Source organism: Nicotiana attenuata, unplaced genomic scaffold (genome assembly GCF_001879085.1).
Source record: "Nicotiana attenuata strain UT unplaced genomic scaffold, NIATTr2, whole genome shotgun sequence".
NCBI lineage: Eukaryota > Viridiplantae > Streptophyta > Magnoliopsida > Solanales > Solanaceae > Nicotiana > Nicotiana attenuata.
This window is the reverse complement of record NW_017673064.1, coordinates 64,829-73,259: the sequence shown is the minus strand read 5'-3', so window position 1 is coordinate 73,259 and position 8,431 is coordinate 64,829.

Here is an 8,431-nt window from a genome sequence, read left to right as displayed (position 1 = left end):
GCTCTTCCGATCTAGGTAGGCAAGCTGACGGTCCCCCTTCTTAGGATCCTTGATCAGCGAGAGTTGGCGTGCTCCACTTGATCCGGAGCTGCTTTTGATTTTGGTACGATATGGTTGTGTATATATATATATATACTTTCAAAATAGTACATATGCAGTTATAAGCATGCAGAAGCATTTTTATAATTTTTTCTATAATTTTAAGAGCTCCAAAATCAATTTATTTCTTCTCTTTTATTTATAAAATATCCAATAATTATTCTTCAAATTACTTTTGTGATGAATTAGTCATCTAAATTCTTTACTTATGCTAAAATAGTGTTTAAACATTTTCAGTGCATTTTTTGTGATTATATTTACTTCTTTTAGGCTAAATTGTACATCTTTGTAATAATAGCCCTACTAACGCATATTTACATTATTGATGCATAAAATGGTCTTTTATATTTTTAAAATATTAAATAATTTTATAAATCATTTTAGTGCACAAAATTTTTTTTGGAAATCATTTATTATTTTTATAAATTATATAACTATTAAAAGTGGCTATTTAAAATTTAGCCTATTTTATTTTCAATTTCAGCCCCAACCTAACCCAATTACCAGCCCGATCCCCAATTAAAATTACCCAGCCCAAACCCAGATACCCGATCCGGTCCCAAAAATCCTTTAATCTCGGCCGTGATTTTCAAGTGATTTTCATCTTTTCCTAAACTAGGGTTTCCGGAATTTCTTTTTACAAATTGTTTGATGACTTTTTGTGTTTAATCTTCTGCTTCTCATATATTTTTGACTGATTTTGTAAGTCTGCTACAACCTTAACTCGCTTGTACTGAAAACCCTAATTTTTTGGGGTTCTTCGTTTGGTTTCTGAGTATTGGTACATCCGATTATGTTCTTGCTTTGGGTTCTTGTGATTTCTCGTGATCTTCTTGTCCTAATATGCTTATACTGAATTTCTTAGTTAAATCCTTTCACTGGTTCTATATGCTTGTGTTCATCTTGACTATTCGTATTAAGACCTGTAACATTCTCCTTGAATCATTGTCGTTTTAACTATTTGTTTTGGTAAAGTTATATGGAATCCTGACTATTCCTGTTCTACCTTATTTTATATGCTAAACATGCTGACTCTTTCATGACTTTCTCTTTGATTATTCTGAATCCCTTGTTTCTTGGTTTGATTTGAACACTTTCCCTTAAACTTTCGATTCTTACCTCTCTACTCGATTTGATTGAATTGCTTGCCTTAATTATTTTTTTCTTGCCTTGTTTGTATTTTGCCGTATTCTTACTGATTTATTCCTTAATTAAAACTTCCGTTCATTTACCCCTAATTACCTACTCTATCCAAACCCTACTTGATTCATTTCCTTAAATCTTAGCATGCTTTTATCGTTGATTTAATTTCCCTTGTATTAGGAAAAGACTTGCTGATTTACATGTGACTTCACTGTTTTGCTGCTTAATTGATCTCTTACCTTATTTGTTAAGCTTTTGATTACTATATAAACCCCCCTCTTACTTTAAGTTCTGGACACACGAACATTAGTTAAAAATTACTACTCCTTACACTCTAAAAGTTCTCTTTCTCTTCTGCTACTTGTGATACTCACTGATCTAGCCGGCTGAAATCCAAGGCTAGATATTGGAACTTTATTGGCTTTATATTCTGCACCCTTTTCTTCAACTGGCATGTCTCTATGTTAAGTTCTGAAATCCAAATCCTATATGTTTCATTCATGCACTAGTTCATCAGTTATGAATTCAACTTGCATTTCTGCTTACTTCTTTGCTCAGCATGTCTAGACTCTGTCCTATTCAATGTGTGCTTTATACTCTGCACTCTTTCCTACTTACTTTTTTACATAGCATGTTTAATCTTGTTCGAGACATGTCTTGCTTCCTGTATCACAACTATTATCTATGTCCTAACTACTAAGATACTAAGTGTTACATGTAGTTTGTGACTATATGTTTCCTCCATACCCTATCCCTGCCCCCTAATATGACTCTTATGTGCCACAATCCCTTTATCCCCATGTGAGATTTGCTTGTTAAGTGTTCTTTTCTGAATCTGGATGTCTCTTATGACCAATTGATTGTCTGTTGTATTGGTACTCTTCTCAAATTGTCTTTTACCACCCAATTGTTTCCTGTTTCTGAAAAGAAAAAAACTTTTCCACTTCTAAAGTCACCTCTGTACTATTTTCAAAACAAAACTATGTCAAGCACTCTCACTATATGTTGGGTAAATTGGGTTGATATCATGCCTATAGGGTTGTGTTAATTCAAATGTGTTTGCCATGTTTGCTTTTCCACCACAATATTGGAAATCATGCCTATATGGTCTAAATGGCTTTAATAATAGAGATCATTAAATCATCCTTATAATTAGATATCATGCCTATAGGGTGTAAAGTAATTGAAGTTCATGTTTTGTTACAGCATGTATTCAAACTCGCAATCTTAGAAGTCATGCCTACAAAACTTAAAATTAGTTTAGTTGAATAAATCAGTTTAATTCATGTTTGTTCATTCTGAACTGGTTTAATTAATCTGTCGCCTCTTTAATGAGTTCTTTAAACACTGGCTTAAATTAATGCCGCTAGAAAGCATGTCTATAGGATCTCAAGTTATTCGTTTAAAAATTTTTCACCGTTTTACTAATCAATATAGACATCATGCTCATAGGACATCCCTGTTATGCGTTTAGGCAAGCCTATAGGGCGATTAAACTATGTAACTATGAAACTGCACTTTGTTATTTAAAACTGCGCGTATTCACAAGTTTAAAATCAGTAGGCAAGCTAATAGGTCTTTGACGCTTGGCCCTAATTCATGCTGTATAATTCCTGCTCACATAGATATCATGTTCTAAGTTTATCAAGTACCTGAAACAATTGTCTGAGACGTGCATTTACTTGTTTTGCTTGTGGAAGTAAAAACGTGAGCCATTACTTGTTCCCTCTCTCTGTGCAGTCCTATTTGTTTTGGTTGACGGTTAGACTTTTCTCCTTTAAGTAACTTAGGATGTTCTAGAACTGTCCCAAAATAGCGGTCCTAAATACCTCCAGGGCCACGAGGAAGGGATAGGTTGTGCACGTATAGGACATTTTCAAGGTTGCTAGAACGCTTTAGGCTATGACCAAGGGGAGGGAATTGGGTAGTAAGGATATGATGACTACGCGCTAATGTCACGTGTAGCCCCTCATTGAGGAGTGACTACCGAGCATTGTGTGGGGTGATCTTGTAGGCTAACCAACCTAGGACCCCTCTTTTCAATTCCTGATGTTTAAGCTTTACTTTTTCTCTATATATGCAACTTGTTCAAATCCCTTCCTTTTGTCTCCTTATTTGAGTCATACAATGCCCGAAACATGCCTTTATTTGCAAGTATGTGTTTAAACTATTTATTTGTTTAAAGAACTAATTCATAAGTATATGTTTGGCCGGGACCCACCATTGTGGACCGAGAGGGGTGCCTAACACCTTCCCCTCAAGGTTATTTCGAGCCCTTACCCTAAATCTCTGGTAATGCAAACTAGTCTAAGAGTCAATCGCTCTAGGTGCCCTAACGCACCATAATCCGTTAGGTGGCGACTCTTCAAAAACCCAAATTCCCAAAAGGGAATGAGTCATTACCCCCAAGGAATGTCCAAACCCAGACTTCCCCCCGCGAGGAGGGAAAAAAAGGGGCGCGACAGCATGACGACTCTGCTGGGGATATTATTAGGCTCTTACCATAACGAACTTATCTTTGCGAATTAGTCCAAGCATGCTTTATCCCGTACCCTTTCCCTTTATTTGAATATAACTATCTATTTTTTAATCATTTTTGATTCTTTATTCCTGAAACTGACTTGTCTCTTTGTTTTCTTTCTGTAACTGTCTTTCAATTATTCAAATACTGCATTTATTATTTTCTTACGTGCAAGTACTTGAAAACATGCTATTTATTGTTGCATATACTCCACATCATATTCCACTCGTGCGTATCAAAATCCTATAGCAACGCTTGATGGGTGGTTGCGCTCTTCCTATTTATTATCCTTAAATTCGGAAAGGCTTATTTGCGGTAAAACTAGTCGATCAGCGGTGCAATCGACGGTTCCGTGCCTTTCCCCCTCAAGTTGTCCGCTTGAGGGTACCACTCTAGACCCCAATAGTAATCTTACTCTGTTCAAAATTGTGCATGCATCATGGTCAAACCTAGCCGGATTAATATGTTGTCCACATAATAATCCTTTAAGACAAACCTTATCCAAAAGTCCACCGGGATTTCCATAATCCCAACGGACACAACCATGTACTGTGCATTAATTTGGAGAACTAAATGCCAATATGCTAATCATGAATGTATAAATAGTCGAGTCTGTGGGGGATAAGGGACTAACCCTTTTGTTTTGCAGAAAATGAGGCACGAGGTCCCCAGATTCGGTATGGTTAGCAACATCCCACCATTGTTACTAGATTGGTGGGAGGACCTTTCCTCAAGTGACAAGAAACACATAAGAAAGTACTTGGGCAATCTACCTTCTCTGCTAGATTTTGAACCAAACAAGAGGTTGATCGAGGCTGCCACTTTGTTCTGGGATAGTGAAAGGGCTGTGTTTCGTTTTGGCGACATAGAAATGACACCACTTCTAGAGGAAATTGGAGGGCTTGCGGGATTGACTTGGGATAGCCCCAGGTTATTGGTTCCTGAGAACCTACCGGTAAAAGGTTCTTAAAGATGATGGGGTTGAAGAAAAATGCTGACTTGGGATGCCTGAAGGAATCTTACATACCCTTCGAGTATCTGTATGAGAGGTATGGCCATAGCAAGTCCTTCCGTACTTACCATGACGAGATCTCTCTCACTTCTCTGGGCCATATCCATCGCAGAGTGTTCGTGTTCATTGTGTGCTTTCTGGGCCTCATAGTGTTCCCAACGAAAAAGGAAAGAATCCACACTAGGCTGGCCATAGTCGCCAAGACTTTGATGGAAGGGATCAATGGACAGTCATACACCATAGTCCCCATGATCATAGCCGACATTTACAGGGCTCTAGAGCGCTGTCAAAGAGGGGTCCAGCATTTCGAGGGTTATAACTTGTTGCTGCAGTTGTGGTTACTAGAACATCTTCAAAAGGGCCAGTATTGCCAAGAATTTCCGCGAAGGGCTTGGAATGACCATATTGCCTTCCATCACCCTAAGAGGATGACCTACATTCCGACAGGTTTGCTCAGCCGGAGAGTGCCAAAGAGTGGGTGGAATTTTTCGACAATCTGACTGAGGAGCAAGTGCAATGGATGTTTGAATGGTTTCTCACAGACGAATTCATCATCAGGTCCAGAGACGCTCCACACTTGGTGCTGATTGGGTTGAGATGGATATACCCTTACGTCCCTATCCGAGTTATGAGACAAGTAGGCAGGAAACAGGTTGTACCAAGGGTTGCCAAGATGAGTCATTTCAGAGCAGACTTTCAAGACGACGACGTTCTTTACAAGTGCCAAGCCCAGCATATGTGGCACTGCGAAATCATTGTGGAAAAGAACACCATTGAGCCCGACAGGTATCATGCAGGGTGCGAACCTCTCTACCCGACGTGGTTAGAAGACAATCTAAAAGGAATAGTGATGCCAGGAGCCGGTCGAGGGAACAGAATCATAGACGAAGAACCTGAAGCTCAAGTCAAGTACAACAGGCTGTGCAAGAGGGTCCACGACTCTAAGAATGGGCACCAGGAAATACATGAGAGGAATGTGAGATTGATTGAGGAATGGAAAGAAATGGCGATCACTTCCAACAGGAAGCGGGAATATCTGGAGCGAGGAATAGTGGAGCTGGAAGGTAAAGTCATAAAGAGGATTGAGGATTGCTAGAATGCTGAAGGAGCTGAAGAAGTACATCTGGCTAGAGCCTACTTGCTGCTGGGTCTGCGCGAGCTGGGGGACCTGTACGATGGAGTCAGGAAGATCGAATCTGGGGAAGGTCCTTCTGGGACCAAATAGGCTAGATTTACTTGCTTTCCTAAAAATGTAATAAGGCCAAGTGCCAGTAGTGACTTATCTTTTTTCCTATCATCTTAAGTGTCGTTTTGGGATTCGTCTATTTTTATATTATGAAATAAGGCATTTGTTGGCATCTAAGTTCTCCAGATCTATTTGTCGCTAGGCCTACCTCGGGCACAACGAGTCTCCCAAATTGGGACACGAATTTACATTCCCACAATACGTGTTTAAATACTGCAACATTTTGAAATCCCCACTAACTTGTTACCTTTTTGTTTTTCCTTATTTTTGATTATTCCCATCCCCTTAGGTTGGTTCACTCATACTGACAATCATCAGCATATCATACCAGATCTAGAGGCCCTCCACCTCCCCCTCCTCCAAGCAATACAAAAGGCAAAGGAAAAACAAAAATGGACGACTTAAGTGGTATTCGAAAAGAGAATGTTGAGAACGCAGAAACTTCAGACGGTCGAAGTACCCCGGCACCAAATGATCTAGTCTTGAGATTGGAACAAAAGATACTGGAGCTACAAGGAGAGCTAGAGCGGGTTCGCAACTTGGCAAATTTATCACTCACCCTGAATGTCCCCGACATTAGCCAGCAAAACACAAAGAACCCAGTACCTCCCCAAAACACACCAAGCCAACATCCACAAAACCCTCCTGCACCACAGCAATACACAACCCCACCTCAAAATCTCAATCCCTTACCAATACCAACTCCACCACAACACCACCATCAATCAATCCAGTACCCACCAACCGCCACTTACCACACTCCCCAAAAACACACCACAACCCATTCCTGACCCTCAAAACTCAACCAATGACCATCACTAAACCCAAGTCCCTAGCACTCATCAGAACAACCCCATATATGTGGAGACCATACCTCACTCTACTCAGCCAACTTCCTATGCACCAGAATCCTCAGTAAAGGACCAGCTCATTAGAAACATGGCTGAAGAACTCAAGAAATTAACGAGCCGGGTTCAAGGTGTCGAAGGCGGCAAAGGAATAGAAGGGTTGAACTATGAAGACTTATGCATACAACTGGATGTGGAACTGCCGAAGGGGTACAAACCTCCTAAGTTCGAGATGTTCGATGGCACAGGTGATCCTAAGGTCCATCTAAGGACATATTGTGATAAGCTTGTCGGAGTCGGAAAGGACGAGAAGATCCAGATGAAACTCTTCATGAAGAGTCTTACTGGTGACGCTTTGTCCCGGTACATTAGCCAGGATCCCAAGAAATGGTCCAATTGGGTAGGCATGGCATCAGATTTCATGGACTGATTCAGGTTCAACACAGAGAATGCACCCGATGTTTTCTACATCCAGAATCTTAAGAAGAAATCCACTGAGACTTTCCGCGAGTATGCTACCCGCTGGAGGTGGGAAGCGACCAAGGTCAGGCCATCTTTGGAAAAAGAACAGATGAATAAGTTCTTCGTCAGGGCACATGACCCGTAGTATTACGAAAGGTTGATGGTTATTGAAAACCATAAATTCTCCGATATCATCAAGCTTGGGGAAAGGATTGAGGAAGGCATTAAGAGTGGGATGGTAACAAATTTTAAGGCATTACAGGCCACAAATAAAGCATTGCAATCAGGCGGCATATCAAAGAAGAAAGACGTTGGGGCAGTAATGGTGGCTCAAGGCCCAAAATCTCCACTTACCTATCGAACACCTCCACCCACATATCAAGCACCTCCATCCACATACCAAGCACCACCACGTACATATCAACCATCATCTCGCAGATACTCCCAGCCAGCCACTGTCTATCATACCTATAACTCCCAACCATCTCATTTCCATTCACCTCCAACCCGTCAAAATTATCCAAGACCAAGACCCAACTTTGATCGCAAGCCACCCAAGCAGTACACCGCCATTGCTGAGCCCATCGACCAGCTGTGTGAGAGATTGAAAGCCGCAGGTTACGTCATGCCTGTTCCCGCTGTGGCACTAGAGAATCCATCCCAATGGGTCAATCCTAACAAAACTTGTGCATACCATTTCGGTATGAAGGGGTACACCACTGACGAGTGCCGAACGTTGAAAGACAAGATCCAGACGCTGATTGATAACAAGGTTATACAAGCAAAGGAGGCCACACCCAATGTTCACAACAACCCTCTCCCTGATCATAGAGGTGGTGGAATACATGTGATAGAGACGAACGAAGAATGGGACCCTGAGGGGTCGATTGGGCTTATTCGGGAAGGTGATGACTTCAAACCCTCAGTCACACTTACCCCTATTGTGGTACAGACTCAGTCACCAATCGAGGTTGAGGTGGCCACATCACTTCCATTTGAGGTAGAGGTAGCTCCACCCGCGGCCACCCCTGTTCCGTTCGAAGTAGAAGTGGTCACACCGTTCACAGTGACAATATCGACCACACCTCCTCTCCAGTCAA